Raw genomic sequence first — 24,641 nt, forward strand, 5'->3', positions numbered from 1 at the left:
CCATACTATGTATGGTGGAGGGTATAAAAAAGACATTTGTCAAAAGAGATGGTGTCAGTTAAATCAAAAGAATGTGTCAAAGAATGACATCTAATATTCTATGTGTGATATGCATGATGGTGCCGGGTGTCAGTGATACCAAAATTCAAAAATTTCTTTAACCTAAATAATTCAACGTTTAAAAAGTTATTAAAATTTTTTTGCAATTCCTGCCTAATAATAGGAATACTAATGTAATATTGCTTATGTCTGCGATATGAGAACACAGACATTAACAACTATTGGCATGAATAGTTAACATTTCCAACGCATTTAAGAATGTATATATACTATTCAAATTCTAAACCAGTAAGGAAAGCTCAAAAGTCGGGCGGGGCCGACTATATGATACCCTACACCACTATGCATATTTAGTAGAGCTCTCGTAAAAAGGTTTATACAGGGCATTTCAGAGCTCTATGAGATATTTGGTACAAAATCAAAATCTATCTAATTCTATCGTGCATTTTACGAACTATAGCTATCTCTGAACCGGGTTTCTCCAAATTCTACGTATTAGCTTCTAGACTGGTGATTTGGGCTGATATTGACCATTTAGTGCACATTTAACCCGAAATCGGATGAAGATATATATGAGAGCTATATCCAAATCTGAACCGATTTCGATAAAATTTAAAACAGCTATTCCTGTGCTCCATCTAATACCTGATACCAAATATCACGGTTGTGGAGTGAATATTACGAATGTATGGGTCTAAAACTCTAAATCGGATGAAACATATATATGGTTGCTTTATCTATATCTGAACCGATTTTCACTAAATTTGATATACTTGCTTCTAGGCTGAATTTGGTCCGATGTACTAAAATTCAGTCCATTCGGACTTATATCGGCCATTTGGTGCACATTTAATCCGAAATCGGATGAAGATATATATGGGAGCTATATCTACCAATTTCAATAGGGTTCGTCCTTGGGCCAAAAAAATATTGTTTGGAAAATTTCATCTCAATCGGATAATAAATGCGACCTGCATTTTGTTCACAAGAATACATGGACAGACGGACGGACGGACGGACAGATGGACTGACATGCATAAATCGACTCAGAAAGTGATTCTATGAAGGTTCTCAAAAGTAACTATGGGTCTATCTCGTTTCCTTCTCCATGTTACAAACAAATGCACAAAGACATAATACCCTTACCACTATGTGGTGTAGGGTATAAAAATGCAACGTCTTTACTTCTTATAATAATATTATCTTAAAACAAGTAAGCAAAGGCTACAGTCGAGCGGGGCCGACCGTTGAATACCCTACAACACTATAATAAACGATACAGTTTATATAGGCGAGATACTCGAAAGAATTTCACAAGATATTGTGACAAATTATAAAAGAAAACCATCAGGTTTCGTTCTCTAATTTTCGAATAATGGCAACTTAAACTAATTTGCTCATTTCCAATTTATTGGTAGATGTTGCACGTAAATGGTCTTCCTAGATCTGGAACCAATATTTCCCAAAAACCTATAACCTCTCAGAAGTGGCAAAAGATTAACATTTATTATTGGTTTTTGACTGAAACGCATCTATATGAGATACAGACATTTGACTATATTCGTTAACGAAATAGTCAGAAGTGCGTCTTTCCTATATTTGTGAGTTCTCCAAAAAGTCTCTGGAATAGACATTTTCGAATTTTGTTTACAAAAGTTGGCAAACTATTTCACACATTGAATATTTTTGGATGGCCATCCAAAACTGCTTGGCTTTTGCAATGTCCGGTAACCCCCATTCAAATGTGCGTGAGGATCGGGCGATAATTACGACCTACTGCGACCTACTACATTTTTATGCGATTTTTTTAGGCGTTTTTCTTTCCTGCCAAGAGGCCATTCTGAATTAATGAGAACTGTCGAAATCAGTTCAGCCGTTCTCGACATATAAGAGATCTTTCAAGCATATATTCTTTGATAGTCATATATATCGCACATATTTTGCAATATATCCGATTTGTTGGATGTTAACATCAATGTAAAGATCAGAAGTAACCTTGTCATGGCTTTGTGATTTCGCCGGGATTTAAAATATTCGCGGTTTAATGAAAAATTTTGAATTTTTTCAACACAAAATATATGGTCTATTTTACCCGCTAAATATTATCCGATGACCACCCAAATTGGTAGGCTTCTTCCCCGCCCTAAACTCTAGCTACATGCGTCGATTGGTCTATAATTGCGACCTGTATAGCTACTGCAAAATCCGACATTTTTTCAGTATTTGGTCCATTTCAACCCCTAAACATTTGGCGATCATCTCCAAAAGAAATAGGCTTCTATTCTGACCCTAACCCCACCTCCATTTTAAATTTCGTGAAGATCGGACCATAATTGCGACCTGTAGAGTGATTACAAATTAACATGGACAGACGGACAGACGGACGGACGGACATACATAGCTAGATCGACTAAGCTCGGCGAGCTAGGAAGATCCATATATACTTTCCTATATGGGAAACCAATATTTGGAGGTGTTACATAAATTCTGGCCCAATCAAACTTATAATACCCCCAACACATAGTGTTGTAGGGTATAATTATTTGTGTTTTAGAGCCCAGGTACCTTATATGTCATTTTGGAAATTATTGCAGAAAATCTATATTCATTAGTGTTCTATGTTATTGTATTGAAGTACGGCACTTTGCTCTGTGCGTGTATCATTCAGGCGCGATTAAAGTTCGTATTTATCATGCATAAAATTGTGGAAATTATGCGCTGTTGGAAAGGATGCTTCTGACTCGCAACAAATAGAAATTGTTCAACAACTTTAACGACCATACACTTCCGGTGAGTTTGTATTGTCAGGTGAGAGTTTTGCTCAGAAATTATCATAATAGGTAAAAAAGTTGAAGGTATATATATTAGCTGATTAAAGGATGAAAGTACTGTTTTATGCATAGAAATAAGAATGTTATAATAAATGCAAACTAGACAATCAGATGAAAAAAAAAAAACAAGTAAAAAAGCTGTAAGTTCGGCCGGGCCGAACTTTGAACATCCTCCACCATTTGTAACGAATTTGGCAATTTTCAAAAAAATGCAATTGGTTAAAAATTCTATTAAAATCTTAAAACCGACGACGTGGACCTGCATAAGCAATTTTTGCCATAAACCATTAAAATATTCAAATGCGAAACTTGAAAAAAAAATCGGTGAATAATGTAGCTAAAATCATCAATATACGGAGGTACTATTATATGGGGGCTATACCAAAATGTAGATCTGCTCAAACAATTTTCTGTCATAGGCTGTACTATCCATTACGAACTTCAAAAACCAATTTGAAACAATTACAGTGAATAATCTCGCTAATATTATCAAAATACGAAGACGTGGACCTGCACATACAATCTAATGTCATAGGCTGCAGAATCCATTACCAACTTTAAATACTAAATTTGAAACAATTCCGGTGAATAATGACGCTAAAATCATCAAAATGCCGAATATTGGGAGGTACAGTTATATTGGTGCTATATGAAGACTTGGACCTACCCACACAATTTTCTGCTTTAGGCTGTAGTATCCATTTCGATATTCAAATACCAAATTTGAAACAATTGCGATTAATAATGTCGTTAAAATCGTCAAAATACCGAAAATATGGAGTTACCGTTGCATGGGGGCTACACCAAAACGTGAACCTCCATGGGCCATTTTCAATACCAAAAGTCCTGCAGACATAATATACATTCGAGTAAAATTTTATCGATATACTTAATTTCGTTCGGAAGCTAGAGTGATTTCCACAGTCGAACAGACTAATAGACAGACTGACATAGAGTTTTATGCTGATCAAGAATATATATACTTTGTGGAGGTGGACGGTAAAAATGAGTACATAAAACCAAATTTATTAGTGAAAACGAATTTTGCTCCTATTTAATGACGCCTACAAGATGTAGCTATATATAAAAAGCTAATTGGCAAATTAATTTAACAAAATTTTCGCGCCGAAACTTGAAAGAAGACACGCGTTGGCTGTTTTTCCAACCCTTGGAAATTTAATTTTTTTTTTTGTTCTACGGTAACACACAAATTAGACATTTTTATACTTTTTCTAATATTTCCCATTATAGGGAAGTACCCGCAGTGGTCTGTACTATGTTAAGAAAATAAATTGCTTCAATACACCCTTCCGAATCCTATTTCAATGATCACATGTTTAATATTGTGGCTTATTTTGAGCATTCTCAATCTTTCTAAACGCAGAACGAACAAAGTAAACATTTTCGATCAGTTGAAGCTGACGTCAGTCTTCGCTGCATTCAAAACAATTGACGTATTTAAGCCATAAATATAATCTCGCATTACAATCACAAATAAAAATCTGCATAAATAATTCTATTTTCATTTTGCCTTCCACAAAGAATTGGCCTTTTCTGATGTAATCCCATTTGAACTGAATATGAAATTTTATTCTATTTTTATTTTACAAAATGCCTCAACGTTTATACTTTTTTCAGCAACAGCGTCCTCTTCTGGTTTTTGAAGAACACAAACTATTTACAAATATCCATGAAATCCATTAGATGTGTCAATTATCATTAGCAATGTAGAGCTATGCAATAAAAATTGAAAACACAAATTGGATTTATAACAAGGGAATGGTATGAAAAAAAATGTTTTACAAAATATAAATAACCTGTGTAAAACTTCATTTTTGATGCTGTACATTGTTCCCCGAAAGTGGGAACATAACCAGTTATAAAATTTGCGTGTCATGACCAAGTGACGTGCATTTAAAATATTTTTACCTTTCAACAGCAACACTAAAAAGCCAATTACAATCTGTTTCTTTAGCCTGCGTACCACCCTTTTCCTCATCATTTGGCACGTTCCAGATAGGGAAAAAGGAAATAACTTGCCATAAACACGTACTGAGTTTTCGGTTAAAACCAAAAATTATGTAAAGTACAAAAGTCCTTCCGCCCGAGCACCTGGTAACGGTGTAGTTGATTGTATGTTTTCAAATTGCACTCAACGAACTCTCAATGATGGCAATGTAGTAATAACATGTAAAAAAACAGTAAGTTCGACCGGGCCGAACTTTGAATACCCTCCACCATTTGGAACCAATTAGGACATTTTCAAAAAATTAAAAAATAAAAATAAAATCCATTAAAAATTCCGTTAAAATCTCGGAAGGTGCCGATATATAGAGGGATGAACGATATTGTGGACCTATATAGACAAATCTATGTCTAGGGATAAAGTACTCACAAATTACTCCTTGTATAGAATTTAAGACAATTCTGTTTAAAAATGTGTCTAAAATCATCAAAATACTGAATATCGGGGGGTACCGTTATATGGGGGATATACGATATCATGGATCTATATATAGAACTCCCTGTCAGGGCGTAAAGTGTTCACAAAGAACCCCTTGTGTAGAATTTCAGACAATTCCGTTGAAAAATGTGGCTAAAATAGTCAAAATACCGAATATCGGAGGGTACTGTTATATGTGGACTATATGATATCATGGACCTATATGGATAATTCCCTTTCAGGGGGTAAAGTGCTCACAAGGAACCCCTATTATAGAATTTTAGACAATTCCGTCGAAAAATGAGGCTAAAATCATAGAAATACCGAATATCGGAGGGTACCGTTATATGGGGGATATACGATATCGTAGACCTATATAGACAATTCTCTTTCAGGGGGTAAAGTGCCCACAAAGAACTCCTCGTGTGGACTTTCATTTCACTATTCTATTAAAAAATGTGTCTAAAATCATCAAAATACCGAATATCAGGGGGTACCGTTATATGGGGGCTATACGATATCATGTACCGATATAGCCCATCTTCGAACTTCACCTGCAGACAAAAGAGAGATCTGGGCGGCAAAATTTTAGCTTTCTATCTTAATTCGTTTAGCTTGTAGAGTGATTACAACAGACGGGCAGACGGACGGACAGGGCTAAATCGTCTTAGAATTTTACGCTCGTCAAGAATATATATATACTTTGTTGGGTCTAAAATGAATATTTCGATGAGTTACAAACGGAATGACGAACTTAATATACCCTCCATACTATGTATGGTGGAGGGTATAAAAAGGGCTTTTATGTAATTCGTGAGAGATTTTCGATGCAAAAATTTTTGCTTTTCAAATCAATATTCAATTTTCTAAATGTTTTAAATGTAATGCGATTTTGAGAGATCCAGGGGTGATGATTTCACAAAGCTTTTTTATGGCCGCACTGGTTTCAAAAATGCATTCTACATGTACTCTTAAATTGTTGAATAGTGATGATGGTTGATTTTGTAATCTGAATGGAAGAACGAATAAATTGTATACTTGGGAATATCGGTAAACGATTTGCTGTGTGTGAAAAAAATATGATTAGTGCGAAAAATGTAGAAGTGCTGTTGTGGGCAGCAGAGGCAAATGCTATCGTGGATCAGCATGACAAATAAAATTTTCCTGAAGCGCAAAGTGGAACATGGGGAACTATGAGTCACAGTACAAATAAGTTAACGTGTTCATATATATCTTCGTCCGATTTGCCTTATATTGTGCACCAAACGTGTAATATTTGCCCAAATGGGATGGAATTTGGCACTTGCGACAAATTGAGCCTAGATTTAGTGAAAATCGGTTTAAGTATAGATACAGCTCCCATATATATTGTTCATCCGATTTGTTACATTTGTTTTCCACGGTGGTAGTCCATAACAACGATATTAAGGGAAATATATCAAATGCAGTTCAGACATACTTTTGCCAAAATTTATCGAGAACGCTTTAGATTTGGATATAGCTCCCATATACATCTTTATCCGATTTCAAGTTAATAGTGTACCAAATGGGTAATATAAACCCGAATTGAAAAGGCAGAAATATAGTAGAAATCGATTAAGAGGAGGATATTCTTCTCATATTATTTCCTTTGGACTTTAAATTATAACAATAATCATATCATGATTTAGTTCTCATAAACTCCCCGTAAAGACTTTGATTAGTTATGTGAAGCTCTACTAAATATGCAAAGTGGTGTGGGATATCATAAAGTCGGCCCACCCGACTTTAAGACATCCTTTACTGGTTTGATGCTGAAAAGGTTTAAAAAATGATTTTCTCTTATACTCTTTGATTGCATTTGATTGCATGGTGATGTTGAGAAATGGTGAAGAAGTAAATTTTGTATTTAATGATATCGATCAACGGTATAAATATTGAATCGAATAAAATATATATACAGGGTGAAATGAAAACACTGCAACCAACTTCAGAAAGCTGTCATTTCTAAGCCACTCGTTCGACACCTGTTAAAATTATTCCAGTGACCGCTCTTTACATTGTTTACAAGCGTACAAAAGCATTTTTGTGAGAATTATCCAGAAAAAAATTATTCGTGATGGAATTCAAGCGTGATAGTGTGATTTCTTTATATTTGGCAGGAAAACCACAAGTGGCTATCGTTAGAGCACTCCAGCATTTAAATGAGAACAAATCTTTTGTGTCTCGCACCATCGCTCGTTACCGTGATACTGGTAGTGTAGCCCGACGTCAAGGAAGTGGACGGAAGAAAACAGCAACATCAGCAGAAATGGTTCGGAAAGTAAAAAAGCGACATGATCGAAACCCGCGTCGCAGTGGCCGAAAAATGGCTCGTGAGCTGAACATATCGCAATATTCCATTCGGTAAATATTGAAAAATGGGCTCGAGTTAAAGCCATTGAAAAAGTGCAAGAACCTACACCGCAACAGAATGAAAATAGACTTAAAAGAGCTAAAGGGTTGTTACGCTTGGCCGAAAGTTGTGAACTGTCGAATTTTGTCTTCTCCGATGAGAACACATTCGTTGTCCAGCAGTTTGTAAACAAACAAAATGATCGTGTTTTCTTGCCAAAGAGGTCAGCTATAAATGTGCACCTTCGGTTGGCCACCAGAACTCAAGCGCCGGCCATGGTTATGGTGTGGGCCGCCATAACAGCCGATGGTCGCTCTCTGCTCGTATTACTCGACCGTGGCATTAGAATAAATGCCGAATATTATAGCGAAAGGAGGGTGTATTAAAGCCTTAGGCACGCAATCATTTTGGCAGCAGACCTTGGACATTCCAACAGGACTCAGCACCATCACACTCAGCACGCGCCACCCAAGAATGGTTACAAAATGAGGTTTCTCGCTTGATTTCCAGGGCACAATGGCCACCAAAATCTCGGATTGGACTATTGTGTCTGGAGTATTTTGGAAAGCAAGAATGACACTAAAAAATACCAAAGTGTCGATCACCTCAAGCAAGCGCTTCGCCGGGAATGGGCCAAAATATTGCAGAGCAAAATTCGGGCAGCGTGTGACGGTTTCATTGGCCGTTTGAAGGCCATAATTCGTGCTAAAGGTGACCAATTCGAACAAATCTTAACTTATTCTGAAATTTGATGCTATTTTCGACATTTTTTGCTTTCATTCAATAATATTTAAAAAAAATGTAAAAATTATGGCGCTTGATTTTGTTGCAGTTTTTTATCTCACCCTGTATATAGGACTGACGGGCATCCATGAATCGACTCAAAAGGTAATTCTATTAAAATCATCAATTGGAACTATGGTACTATCTCGTTCCCTTCTATATGTTGCAGAAAATAATAATGACTTCGGTTACCAATCAAAATATTTTGTCATAATAAAGAGTGTATTGAGGGTATTATAAGTTGCATTTGGGCCAAAACAGTTTATAATACCTCGAAATATTGGTTTTGTAACCCTCATGGAATATAACATTAATGTCTCGACTATCTAAGTCTTCCGTCTGTCCATGTTAAATTGCAATCGCTGTGCAGGTCATAATTATCATCCGATAAAATATTTGGGGAATGAAGTGGACCAAAATCAGACTTTTTAGCTGCGGCTAAAAAGCTCCATAGACAAACCATTATGAATAAAATTTAAGGAATGAGATTTTCCAGAAATGAAATTGTTCCAGAAAAAGTGCAAAACTTGTAGATTCTTGCAGGTATAAGTAGCAATTTCAGAACAGAATAAATAAATGTGTAATTCAAAATGTGAAACTGATCTAAATATTTAATATATTCCTTAAACAACCATCATTAGATTAGTAACTTACAACGTCATTTTATTTATATTTTGTATTCATACATCAATTGTCCATAGATTACTTAGGAAAACTTTTGGCATTTTCAACTATTACAACATAGATAATAATAAAGCTCTTTCTTGTCTTCTACTTCTCAGCGACCATAATCATTTGTTTCTTCAATTATTTGTTTCTTCAATTACATTGTCTGGAAGAAGGAAAGTAATGTAATTACTCTTCATCTTCACACCTGACCCTGGAACTGAAAACACTGTTCTCGAAGTCTGAAATAATAAAAAACAAAACCAAATAATACAACATCTTCAGATGTTCTATTAGAGCAGCCAAACAATCGGAAGTGGTGAAGAAACGATGATTTAATTTAATAATAGCAGCAGTTTTGTTAGAAAAGAAAAAACGAGGAAAATTCAACTGTGAAATAACAATGATAAAAGCATTACAAAGGAATAATGGCATTACTCTACATCTGTGGCAATGAAGAAGGAACTTCATCTGTTACGTACATCGATGTATAAGGTACCATGCCAACTAAGAGCAAATGTCAAGAAAGAAGACTTACACAAATTAAACATAAACATCCGTTTTCAAGAAGTCGAAAAAAAGAACTCACTAAACCGCCTTTCATCGTCTTCATTTTGCACTAAAATTTCGAGGAATGTTATAAAATTGCATAGACGAAGATCCCAACGGCAAAATCGGTTTTGATTGTTATTGTGCTAACAAAGACGTTCTTAACATGCTCTGCTGGCAAATGTAAAGCTGACTAATGGGTTGTAAAAATTGTTGTAAGTCAACGCTAGTTTATTGCAACAATTGTAGCTGTTGAGAGAGAGATGGAAAAATGTACACACAACATATATGTACATATTCCAAAGGTCCAGTTTAGTACAGTGAATCAGAATCGATTTTTCTTGTTAAAAATCTGTTACCGTTGATCAGACAAAAATATTTAAATTCGGTCGATGGGATTACGCCCAACTTTTATATACAACTAGCTGAACCCGGTGCGCTTCGCAGCCTTTTTTGATTTTATATGCATTGAAAGTTTTATATACGAATATTTTTTGGTTAAAAAAAAGGAAAAATCAAAAATATAAAAAACGTAATTATTGAAATACATTTATGCGTACACGAACAAATATCTCGGTCTACCAAAGCGTGAATATGCCAGGAACAGCTGACCATGAGAAAAGAAGGAACATGCCTTGGGATTGATTAATTTTATAGCAAATGCCAAGCGTGCTGGAACTGCAATCCTTTGAAGTTGAGTGGAGTTGAGCAATTATGAATGCGAGGAAGCAACAAACATCCCCATAATAATCCGTTCCTCAATAAAATTGTTGTGTCGTTTTTTACTGTCAGCTTTAAACGATTGCAAAGCCTTTGTGGGTCAATGCTTCTTAATAAAATCATATCCCTATTGAACCGATTTCAATATAATTTGACAAATTTGTTTTCGGATCAAATCCCGTTACACATTCCAAATTTCATTGGAACATAACCATCGTGTTTATGGCATCAAATAAACGAAATCGGTCGAAAATATATATGGAACTATATCGAAATCTGAACCCATTTGAATATAGTTTGACAAATTTATTTTGAACCAAATTTAGTTACTCATGCCGAATTTCATTGGAATCGAACATACACATCGTGTTTGGAGCATCAACTATTTGAACTCGGCCAAAAATATATATGAGAGTTATATCTAAATCTGAACCGATTTCAATATAATTTGACAAATTTGTTTCTGACCAAATCCCATTACACATTAAACATTTCATTGGAATCGAATATAGATATCGTGTTTGGTGCATCAAACAAAGGGAATCGGCGAAAATATATATGGGAGCTATATCCAAATTAGAACTAATTTCAATATTGTTTAGCAACTTTTTGTTCCAAATTCCGTTACGAAGTCTAAATTTGGAGACCGTATCTATAACCGATCAAGAGATTTGTGCGTTAAAAAACTGAACTTTCAGGAGGTATCTCCGATTCGGATGCTATATCTCTAGTTCAAAGCAGAATTTTTAAGTTTATATACCCGATGTTACTTTCAGGCAATGGTGAAGTATATATGGAAATTTCAGGAAAAAAAATCAGGAAATCTGTGGAGTGGTTTTCAGGTCCATAAATTACAAAAAATGTCCTCTTGTTTATAGATATAGAGAGAATAAGATAATTATTCAACATTTTAAGATTTTAAAACCATAATAATATGAAAAATAATTCTCCGATTTCCTTTTAACTTCGCGCAGTGCTATATGCTTCCAATAAATAACTAGATCTAGTGTGAATATGGCAATTATCGACCACTCTATCTGGTACCCTTCACACAAAGAGTACCTTCAGTCACAAAAAGGAATATATAAACAAACATACTGATACTTTTTAACTTGTTTCGGATCCTTTATATATGTCTTAAATTTATTTACATAATGATTAAATCTGAAACTTATTTATATGTGTTTGCTCTTTGAGATAATATTACTTACTAATGTTTTGCCCTTTCTTATATAATCAATTCCCTGTTAACTGTTTTATAGTTATACCACAATATTCTCTATTAATATAATTGAATGACCTTAAGACCCACAACAAAAAAAATTAAAGCTATTTATTTATATTTATGTCCCATTTCTACTTTAGGCCAATTGTAATGTTTGTCAATTTAGCACTTTTCATTTAAAAACCCTCCCCTCAGCGTTGCCGGCCCGTACTTTTAATCTCTAATACATATTTTATAAAGAATAATAATAGATAATCACCTACGGTCGGTTTTAGATATTTTAAATAGCCTGATCTTATTTTTCAGCCATAGGCTATAATTGAGTGTTAAAAACATATATGATATAGAACTTCTATAATAGCCCCATGTGAAAACTCAGCTCAATTTTTGGTATTGTAAAGAGCTTAGCAAATTCAATAGAATACCAAATTTTCTATTTTGACCACACATTGGTTGCGAAAGTGGACTTGGGGTACACTTATGTGAGAACTATACTCAAATAAATGCCTATGTGAACAAATATCTGTAAGATGATTCTCTACCCCAGAGTAGCATAAATACAACTTTTTAAGCCAAATCAATTGATGAATGTTGTCAAGACCAAGATGGACCCTACTCAAATTTGAAGAAGATTTTCTAGCCCCTTCGAAACAAAAATACCAAATTAAGGCCTAAAAAATTTAAAAAAAATGTCCAAAACCCCGAAAAGAGCTTCAATCATATGATGGTTATACCAAAACGTGATGATTTTTTGCAAGGATGGCTTCTTCTCAAATTACCAATATTTGCCGAAATTAGTATGACAAATATGGTTAAAATGTAACATATACTTGAAATCGGGTTGTACCCTTATTCGGGGGCTATGACCCATATCATGGCCTGCAAAAGGTATTTAAGGTATCTTGAAAGCTTAGGAAAAGTTTCTGGCAGGATATAAATCCTTTTTTTTACTAAATGTTCAATTCGCTCTACTATTTTGCACCCCTTATATTCTATATTTCACTGATTGCCGTCCCAATGGATTGCATTTTGAGTTTTCATTGGACGAATTATTGTCATATTAAAATTTTTTAATATTATTTATTCAGAATTCAAAACAATAAGAATTTTTCATTTCAATATAGTATGTCAAATTGAAAAAAAAAATCACACCAATTTTTTTTTTTTTTTTTTTTTCATTCACATTTTTATTGGTATATTTTATCGCGATTTTTTTTTGTCAGGATACCATTCTAAAATTGTATGAATTGTCAAAATCCGTCAAGCCGTTCTTTACGTAGTACCTAACATAAGCGTAGTACCTAACATAATTTTCTTTTATATTGTGAAAATAATTCTCTATTTTGTTTACAAAAAATCGTTTGAATTCAATATGATAAGCCAAATTGAAAAAAAATCGTACATTATATAAAATTGACAAAAAAGAAAAAAAATTGAAAAAAGAAAATCTTCACCTTGTTCGATGATTTTTTACAGATAAAGTTTAAAGGTCAATAGAAGGTCAATTATTTTAAAATTCGATTTCATTGAATTTTTTTTTCGATTTTTATCCGATTTGAGAATTTTTGCAATGAGAGCTCATTTTACGTGATTTTTTAGCGATTTTCAAAAGGTAATTATCTTTTAACTTTGGTGTGACCGCGTTAAATAATTTCGACATCATCTATTCCGTTTCGCCACCACATAATTCGGTACTACACTTCAATGTAACCCACCTTCAATTTCCCGCCAGTTCTCAAGAAATCAAGTCAATTAAATAAATTGGTATTAATATTCCAATTCAAAAATAAAATATAAAAAACACTAAAAATGTACATTCGAAAAAAGTAAGTCAAAATGGAAGAAAAACATGCAACAGAAAACATTACGATTGTACATTTCAAAAGTCAAAATGAAAATTTTAATATATCACATTTTTACGCGATTTTTTATTATATCCTTTTTGCCCAAAAGACACTTCCGAATTTGTATGAATAGTTAATATCAGTCCAGCGGTTCTTAAGTTATGAGCGTAGTAACTAACACAACTTTCTTTTATACATAATAATAAAAATGTTATATGAATTTTATTAAAAACTAGCTGGCCCGGTCCGCGTTGCCGGCCCGTAGTTTTTGTCTATTATGCATATATTCCCAAGCATAATTATTCACAGATATGACTGATATAAGTGTTCACGTACATGTCGATTTAAAGTGTTTTAAAATACCTGTACCCATTTTTAACCAGTGGGCTTCAATATTTAAACCGTGGGCTTCAACTGTGTGGATGTGCTATACAAATCTATTAAAAAGTATATATCAATCTTATCGCCATATAAGGGATCAAATTAATTTTTAATATGGTAAAAATCGTAGCAAAATCTTCCAGTCAAATGAGCAGTAATTTGGAATTTGCTGTATTTTGTATACTACATAATTGAGGGCTGAATGATTTAAGAATAGCCAAAGTTAATTACTTTTTTAAACCCATTAGCAACTTAGATTGTGCATTAGAGTCCTCATAAGTCCCCCTAACCATGTCAGTCTGTTTGTCCGCCAAAAGATGGACTTGAGAGGGTATTATAACATGGATAAAAATTCTAAAATTTGTAGATATGTTGCAATTTTAGTGTAAGATTTTCACCCCCCTAATACGCATTATTAGCCAAATTCTTTGAAATGTGGTTAAATTAGGAGGTACCTTCTTTATATGGGCACTACTCCGAAACATCGACCTACATTGAAAACTTTCTTCTACCCCTTATAATCCAAGATGACAAATAGAGGCCAAATCAAAAATATAGCAGAACAATATAGCATGTCATAGCATTTCGCGTGATTTAAATAAGTAAAAATTGTTTTATCCACCTCATAATTGCGGGCAAAATGATAAGATGGGAATTAATTTTATTTGCCATTTAAATTGTAAGTTGGAGACCTCTTAAAAGTACTTTTATATATATGAGGGTTAACCCACTGGATTTGGATTTAAATTGTCATATCCATTACTTTTACTTCAAATAAATCCTCTCAAAGTAGGTTAACCCTACAAAAAGTTCTAACGTAAACATGGCATAAAGTCCATATTTTCATCATAGGATAATTCAATGATGATTCAACAAATATTCGGTCCCGTGCTACTTTCTTATATTTGTAATTTGTTCATGTTTCCAGAATTTATTTCATATAGATGTACACCCCAAATCTACGTTCCCAACCAATATTCTCTTGGGGGTTACAAATTCAATAGAATACAAAATGTTCTTTTCTGACCACACAATAGATGTGAAAGTGGTCTTGGGGATACTCCAATGTGGGGACTTTACTTAAATAAATTCCTATGTGGCAATTATCTGTATGATGGTTCCCTACCCCAGGGTGGCATAAATAAAATTTTTTAGCCAAATCAATTGACGAATGTGGTCAATACCAATATGGGCCCTACTCTAAAAATTTCAAATTTTATGCGAAGAGGTTATCTACCCCCTTAGAAACAAAAATGTCAAATAAGGGCCAAAAAATGAAAAAAGTGGCCGGCCAAGACCCCAAAAATAACTTAAATCATAGATGGTTATATAAATATGAAATCGGGTTGTTCCCTTATCCGTGAGTTATGATCGATATAAAGACCTGCAAAAGTGATTTTAGGTATTTTGAATGTTTGGGAAGAATTTCTGGAAGGATATAAAACCTTTTCTTACTAAAAGTCCCATTCGCTCTACTATTTTGCACCTTTTATTTCAATATTGGTATATTACTTATTATTCTCCCAAAGAATTTTGCATTTTGAGCTCTCATTGGACGGATCATTGTCACGCTTTGAAATGAGCCCCATTAAGCTTTTTCGGTCATTTTTGTTTGTTTAAATGTGTTCGCATCTTCCAGCTAACCCACGATGTAGGCCCTGGAGTTGAAAGGTAGATGTCAGTTAACATCCTATTTCGCACTTATTTAATTTTTTAGTGAAAAATTATTCTTTATTTTGTTCACAAAAAATCCACTGAATTCAATATGATAATACAAATTGAAAAAAAAATTGACAAAAAAAAGAATAACAAATTGAAACAGTCTTCAACTTTTTCGCTGATTTTTTACAGCAAATGTTTCAAGATCCTTCCTTACAAAGTTTGTCAATAGAATGTACTATTACTTTAAAATTCGATTCCATTGAAAATGTTTTTTTTTGATTTTTGCAATGAGATCTCTTTTTCATGATTTTTCAGCGATTTAGAAAAAGTAATTATCTTTTAACTTTGGTGTGACCGCGTTAAATTATTTCGATATCATCTATTCCGTTTCGCCACCACATAATTCGCTACTACACTTCCATGTAACCCGCCATCAATTTCAGTTCTCAAGAAATCAAGTCAATTAAATAAATTGGTATAAATATTCGAATTCAAAAATAAAATATAAAAAAACACTACAAATGTACATTAGAAAAAAGTAAGTCAAAATGGAAAAAAATCATGCAAAATAAAACATTACTATTGTACATTTGAAAAGTCAAAATGAAAATGTTAATATATCACATTTTTACGCGATTTTTTTGGATATTATCCTTTTCGGAGAGTAGACAACTCCGAATTTGTGTGAATCGTTAAAATTAATCCAGCGGTTCTTAAGTTATAAGCGTAGTAACTAACACAACTTACATTTATATATATAGATGTATAATTTCAAAAACTTTGTTTCAATATCAAATTTATCATTCAAAACACTGTGAACATACATACCTACAAACTGAAACAAAATAATGGAAAATAATTAAGGATGCACCGTTATGGTGTCCATTTGCGAAAAGAGCATAAAAAAAGGTTCTAAGACCACTGATTTTGATGAACCAAACCCACCACCACTTATTTTGATAAACCGAACCCATCTGGAAATCCCACAGTGGCCAGACTTATATTTCATGTGGTCACTGTAGGAGAAATTGGTTTGGGCCCACTGTGGGACAATGGTTAAGGATGCACCTTTATTGTGTCCATTTTCGGAACGAGCGTCGAAAATGCTCCTAGTCCACTTATTTTTGTTGAACCAAACCCATCTAGAAATCCCACAGGGTCTAGACTTATATTTCACATGGTCACTCATAGGAGAAATTGGTTTGGGCCCATTATGGGAAAATGGTTAAGGATGAACTTTATGGTGTCCATTTCCATCAATATTAAACTTCAGCATTCCAGCTCTATCCCTTCACCCAATGTCTAATTTATTTTCATTAGGTAATTTTCGTACAAATATAGAACACATTTCCAACACCACATCAACATGCCAACAGAGACATTAATGTTAAATTTCTGGATTCCAGCTTTATTTCTTCACTCAATATCAAATTTTGTTTCATTGACCAATTTTCTTACAAATATCGAACACGTTTCCAACACCACATCCACATGTCAACAGAGACATCAATGTTAGATTTCAGGATTCCAGTTCTATCTCTTCTCGCAATCCAAACCACATTCAAATCTAAAACACAGATGTCATTAGCAATCTAAATATCGAATTTCATAATTTTATCTCTTACTTACCTTCAACCATGTTTCCATGTTCTGGCTCGTTTTGTATAGACTACTTCTGACATTTGACAACAAACTCACTATTGTGATTTGTGCTTTGTTTCTATAGAAAAAATTGCGCGCTCTTTTCTTGACAATTGTTAATTTGTTGTATATTCACAATAGCTGAAACACTGAGGTGACAACTGATTGTAGAAGGGTGGCCAACAATTCTGTTTTGTAAACTCTATTGTGATGCTTATAGAACTAATAACAGAAATAAATTGGGAAAATTTAGCTTTCATATAATGATGTACTTGGTTTACGTTTTTCAGACCACAGGTTAATATCATGTATTTATATGAAAAACGTCGAGCATACGAAATTTCAAAAATCAACATTGTCAACTGAACAATTTACTTTCTTGAAATGTATAATGCAAAAAATTGTAATGTTTATAATTGACAAATTTTACAATTCGATACGTACATATGCCTTAACAAGGCAAAAACTCAAAAATTCAGCCGAGCCTGGCTGTGGGATTTGAACCGCGGACCTCTGTGTGCAGCCAACTAGAAGTTGCCGTCTCTACGTTCTGAGCCATTAACCCGTCTTCCTAAAGCAGCACTAAAACAAGTGTATGCATTGGAAGCAATGTAGTTGTTGTGGACAAAAAATCCATCACTACAAAAAACAAAACGTTGCTGTGAAAAAAGATCTGCCAATAGAACTTGAGTCGAACCTGAAGAGTTTCTAGTGTATAATTCGCATATGCTAATTTGCAATAAGTTCGAAATATATACTACTTTCCAGAGAACGGCCCTTGTAAGCCATCATCCACATCAAATATGCCTGATGAGCCGCTTAACCAACGGCGAAACGCGTCGCATAGTGGTGAGTGTGTGATAGTGTCTATCTGGCTTTCCTTTTCACTGCAAATTCCTGATCATTAAGCTCGTCTCGAAAGAGAAAACAAACACTTAAAGGAAAAATCTTTTGTTGAGGTAACATTTTGACTCTTGCAGAACTGGGACAAAGGATGAACTAAGCATTTTTTTCATTTTTTTAGAGACGACTTAAAATGATATCAAAATCTTGCAATTGGTTTCAATACAAATATAATATATCATACCATACCATTTTCTACAGTGTGCCCAAACCAATTTCTCCTAACAGTGAAATATTAGTATGGCCACTGCCGAATTTCCAGATGGGTTTGGTTTATCGAAATAAGTGATCTAAGATCATTTTTGATGCTCTTTCCGAAAATGGACACCAAATAGGCGTATCCTTAACCATTTTCCCACAATAGGCCCAAACCAATTTCTCCTACAGTGACCATATGGGTTTGGTTCATCAAAATATGTGGACTAGGAGCGTTTTCGATGCACTTTCCGAAAATGGACACCGCAAAGGTGCGTTCTTGACCATTTCTCTACAGTGGCCCCAAACCAATTTCTCCTAGGAGTGACCACATGAAATATAAGTATGGCAACTGTGGGATTTCCAGATGAGTTTGGTGCATCAAATTTAGTGGTCTATGAACATTTTCGACGCTGTTTCTGAAAACGGACACCACAAAGTTGTGCATTTTCACAGAACTGATTGAAAGATATATCTTTATCTATTCAAAAACCTTAAGCTATAGAATAACTCGGAAGGACTTTAAGGACTCATAAATAAATGTAGGCGCAATGTTATGCTGTTTTCAAGTTCTATGATTGCTTTCAAAAGATTTGATAGAAACCTTATAATATTTTCAGTTAATTTCAACACAAAAGCACTGTAGTCGCAAAAAAGGAAACAAATAATAATAAGTCCCTGAAATGGTTACCCATTTCCTATATTTATTCTTATCATATAATAGTAAAGTACTTGACTGACTTAACGATTCATCAACGTCCAGGCTAAACGTCTTAAATTTGAAATGAAAGTCACTGATGAAGTGTATGATAGATGAACCAAGATGTTTTTGGAAATTCGCACTATAAGTTATTAATGAACTGTGGTCATTTATTTAATACATCTTATTTGAGGTAAAAAATTCCGTCAACCTAAATTCATTTACTATAAATCCCTTATTCCGCATACGAAGTAGTGGTCACTTGCCAGTTTTCCTATAAAGTCTGTAAAATATAAAATACTAGTTTATATAAAATTCAATATCGAATAAAAAATACCGTATGTTGAATGAAAATCATTAGTGATTCGACCGGGAACAAAGATCGGGAAGATTCTTTTCATTTTTTTTTTTTTTTATTATGAAATATGGCGTATGTTTGAGTTAAATAAAACAGAATCAATAATGTTTCATCTCAAAAGCTTACATTTTTCACTAATTTTATTTGAGTTTTATTTTTTTTTTTTTTTATTTATAAATTCTTAGCGACAATTATTTAAAATTCTCTTAATACTTCGTACAAACATTTCGTATGCAGTTTTGTTTTACATTCAACCATCATAAATTTTCAGATCTTCCTTTTTCCTGACATTTTAATTACATTCTACTGCTTGTAATATTTCATTCTAGTTTTTGTTCATTTTTACGAACAAGAACTGATTTCCAATTTATTTACACTTGGGCTACAAACAAAATTATCTGCTGGTCCTTTTCCATTGTAAGCGCACCCTAGGATCCATACTCAAACTGATAGTTTTCCTTTTGTCCTGATTTTCCTTGTGGAAAAACACATTTAATTGTTTGTCCTTAACAGTAGTAATTGTGATTTAGCTTTCTACTGGCCGGTTTGTTTTCATTTGTCAATTGTTTATGGCTTACTTGTTCATTCATTCCCACAAACATCTGTATTTGTTTAATTAAATTTTTTGTTTGTTGTCATTGCAGTAAGGCAACAAAAATAAAAAGTCGTTATGTTTAAATGCGATAAATAGTGGTACTGTTTAAATCCAGTGTTTGGAGAGGCGATGTTTACAGTGTGTATCCCTTTAAACCCGAGGTTTAATTTTTATTTACGTGACTTTATTTAATTCCCATAAACCCCATCCACTGTTACCCCAATATCAGGATGAAGATTGTCAAGAAGTTAAAAATATTGCATTAAAACGTGAAAATATTTTTCATTGCAACTCTCCTAAAACTCACTCATCTAAGATAATAATGAACGGTTTTGCAACACATTATTATAATATAGAATTACACGTTCTACCACGATTGCACTTAGCACAATATGGTTATCCAATGAGGCTGTATACATTAGACATATTTTAAAATGTAATTAGGACATTGGTTGAGTGTCGATCTTTTGTTGGCACCTTACATAATGCCACAAAAAGGCAATAACCTTTCTTATGGAGTATTTATAATCCACTGCGGACAGTACTTGTTACGGACAAAGTAAGGATTAATGACAAATCATATAACGGGACAACAGCTCACACATACACACAATCTTAAAACGACTCTACATTCCCTAGTAAAAATACCAAAACCGTGGCAGCTAAACATCAACTCACACCAGAATGGACCACGAGGAAGCAACAAGTGCAAATGTCATGAAATTTCTAGCTCCAATTTCCTGTTAGGAGGTGGCTATGGCAAGTCGTTCGTCTATTACTGTGAATGCTTGCAATTTCCGCCAGAGGCATTTTAGTCAAATGCGAGCCTTTACCGTACTGTCAATGAAAGAAAAAGCGTAGAAACACTAACGTTGACGATGATAATAAAAATATTTTGAAACTCATTTTAAACTTCCTTGTGGGGGTGGTTCATATTTATAGCCGTTTTATGTCATACTACCTCCGGAAATAATGTAATGGTTGATTACTTAATGAAGCCACGGAAAGCCAGGGATTATCAATTATTTTTATTTTATAATACTTACAAGACGAAAATTAAAAATCTCTTGGAAAATTATTTTAATAGCTTTCTTGGAACTTATGCATTAGCCTATTTGGGGGGTGGAACGGGTTATTATCCTATTGTTCTATTACTATGAAACCAGGTTTAGTAGGGTAGAGCACCTTTGTAGCGTTTACGTATTTTTCGCATATTTCACTAGAAATTTAATTATTATAAATTTGTGGGTATGTAAAATTGTCAATATTTTAATTTTCAGATAGAAATATCATTTTTAGTCAATGCCAAAAATGTAACCTGAAACATTGTTGTAGCCTTTGTGTTATTTGTGAACTATAGAGGCATTGAGTTGAGAGGGGTTTGCCAAAGTTAAAACACAAATGTCGCATTGGCCCTTGAAACTTTTTCCACATTTGGACAGAATAACCCTTTAAATTGTAAATGGAAACTTATGATGAACAAATGTGTGCTGTGAACTACTATTTAAAAGTTAGACGACACTGAAAGTACATTTTCTGACATTTTTATAGTTGGTATGTATGCCATTGCAGCTGATTTGATGTTAGTTGGCACCATTGTGTTCATCATCAACAGCAACGAATCGGCATCCACGTTTTCGTCACACAGATCTCTTAACATGTGATCAACCTTGTCGTTTTTTATACCCTCCACCTTGGAAAGGAGCGTATATTAACTTAATTCCGTCATTCCGTTTGTAACATCCCTAAATATTCGTTGTAGACTCCATAATGTATATATATTCATAATCAGCATAAGTCGACTAAACAATGTCTGTCTGTTGAAATCACGATACAGACCACATTATTTGAGGTAGAGCGTCAAAAATTTAGCAAAATAATTTGTATTGTGTCTAGGATGGCTGGTATTGAAAATGAGATATCGGTCCACGTTTTGGTTTTTGTCAGACTTTTTCACGGATTCGTCTAAAAATTGGCATTTGTAGGTCATAATGGGTCCTAGTTCGTGTGACGAAACATTGAACGTGTAGGTCCACGCTTTGGTTTAGCCCCCATATAACGGTATCTCACACCACAACTGAAATACACTCTAATTCTTTCCAATCCTAAACATTTCCTGAAGCGTGTTTCGATCTGACTCTCTCACATCTCTTTCCACAAACAAAATTTTTCTTAAATCTCCCAAAAACTACTTCTATGACGTGGATGGTTTCCAAATGGGATTTTACATGACACATATACAAAATATTTTATAATTTTAGATAAGTAAACAACATATCGCAGAATATGTTGTGATATTTTTCATTGTACATCAAACCACATTTTTTGGTTTTAACAATATGTGTCAATCCAAGTGATTTGTTTACCAACACATGTACAAAAAAGAAAAAGAAATATCTTAACAGAAGAAAAACAACACAATCTATCACTAACATCATGAAACATGTGCTGATTGACTCCCGAGAGATATGCGCCTTTCATTTCAGTCAAGAAAATGCATCACATCACAACTCATCAGAACATATTCTTTTTGTCAGATAAATGTACACAAAGAATCCTTTCTTCTGTCAGTTGTACACTTACGTACCTTAAATGAACGCACAAATGTTGTTGTTAGGTAACCGATTTAGATTATAAACTTCAAATATATTCTACGTCATTACTGCAACACGTTTCAGATGAATGATGGAAAACTACGCACATCAAAGTAAGAAAAATAGACAATACTGTGTTGGGTTAGGATGTAAAATTTTTTGCTTCATTTGTTTTGGCAGCAATAAATTTCTTTAGTTTAACTTCCACCAACAAAAGGAATCTGTATTTAGTTTATCCATTGATTTGTAGTTTATTTTAATGATTCTAAAGACATTTTAGACCCGAATTAATTGAAATCTCGTATTTATAAAGGTACCACCCGATATTCGGTAGTTTGGTTATTTTAGCAACATTTTTCAACGGAATTGTCTGAAATTCTGCACAAGGAGTTCTTTGCGTGCACTTTACCCCTTGAGAGAGAATTGTCTATAAAGGACCACGATAGCGTATATCCCCCATATAACGGTACACCCACCCCCCCACATTCGGAATTTTCATGATTTTAGCCACATTTTAAAATGGAATTGTTTGAAATTCCACACAAGGAGTTCCTTGTGAGCACTTTATCCCTTGAAAGAGAATTATGTATATAGGTCCACGATATCGTATAGCCCCCATATAACTGTGCCCCCGATATTCAGTATTTTAATGATTTTAGCCACATTTTCCAATGGAATCGTCTTAAATGCTACACAAGCAGTTATTTGTGAGTATTTAACCCAGCTATGGAATTTGTCTTTTTATACCCTCCACCATACATAGTATGGAGGGTATATTAAGTTGGTCATTCCGTTTGTAACTCATCGAAATTATAATTTTAGTCTGAACAAAGTATATATATTCTTGATCAGCGTAAAATTCTAAGACGATTTAGCCCTGTTTGTCCGTCTGCCCGATATGAAGTTAAACTTTTGCACAAGTCTGTCTTTTGTCTGCAGGAAGGTCAAGTTCGAAGATGGGCTATATCGGTACACGATATCGTATTGACCCCATATAACGGTACCCCCGATATTCGGTATTTTGATGATTTTAGCCCTGAAAGAGAATTGTCTATATAGGTCCGCGATATCGTAAAGCCCCCATATAACGGTACCTCCCGATATTCGGTATTTTGATGATTTTAGCCACATTTTGCAATGGAATTGTATGAAATTCTGCACACGGAGTTCTTTGTTAGTACTTTACCCTCTGAAAGGTACTTTACCGGCCCAGGATATCGTGTAGCCCCCATATAACCGTTCGACCCGATATTCGGTGTTGATGATTTTAGCCACATTTTGCAAAGGAATTGTCTGAAATTCTACACAAGTAGTTCCTTGTGAGTACTTTAACCCTTGAAAATGAATAGTCCGATTTTCGGTATTTTTAAAAGTTTAATAGAATGTTTAATGGACTTTATTTTTTTTGAAAATTTCCAAATTCGTTCCAAATGATGGAGGGTATTCAAAGATCGGCCCGGCCGAACTTACTGCTTTTTCACTTGTTTTTACTAAAATAGAGCAGTTTTCTTCAGTTCAAGTGGTACGTATGTAGACCTTTTCTCAATAAAGCTTAGTATGTTGGTCATCTTCTTGTCGAAAATCTATTGGATTTTGTGAGTGCACATAAATGGCATCTTACTTTAGTTACCACTGAGTTGAATTCTTCCTTAGTTCTTTACTTATTTCGCCTTGCTTTTTCTAACACCATTGTAAATAATTTCCAATGTTGCACTTTGCAGCAAAGTTTATTTTCATGTTTTGCGAAAATTGCTCTCATAATTTGTTAGCTAGTTTGTATGTTTGCTGTATAACAAATGATCAGCTCCCGATGGTCATACATTTTTGTTTGACTTTGAAATTAATTTTAGTTTTTTGTAGTTTTTTGTGAATTTTTCTATGAAAGAAGTTTCCTGCCGGAGAAACTCTCCCAAAATTATGTTAGTTCTCATTTTAGTTAATCTCTTCGTGTGACTTCAAATTTATTGCATTTATTTGTATTTCATTACAAGTGGCCATCGACTGCACTTTAGGATGTATTGGCATTGCACATTGCCTTCCCTTCCGAAATTTGTGTTCATATCATTGTTTATTTTAATTTTATTTAATGAAGTTTAAAAATAAATCTTATGTATATA

Source organism: Musca domestica, unplaced genomic scaffold (genome assembly GCF_030504385.1).
Source record: "Musca domestica strain aabys unplaced genomic scaffold, Musca_domestica.polishedcontigs.V.1.1 7, whole genome shotgun sequence".
Classification (NCBI taxonomy): Eukaryota; Metazoa; Arthropoda; class Insecta; order Diptera; family Muscidae; genus Musca; species Musca domestica.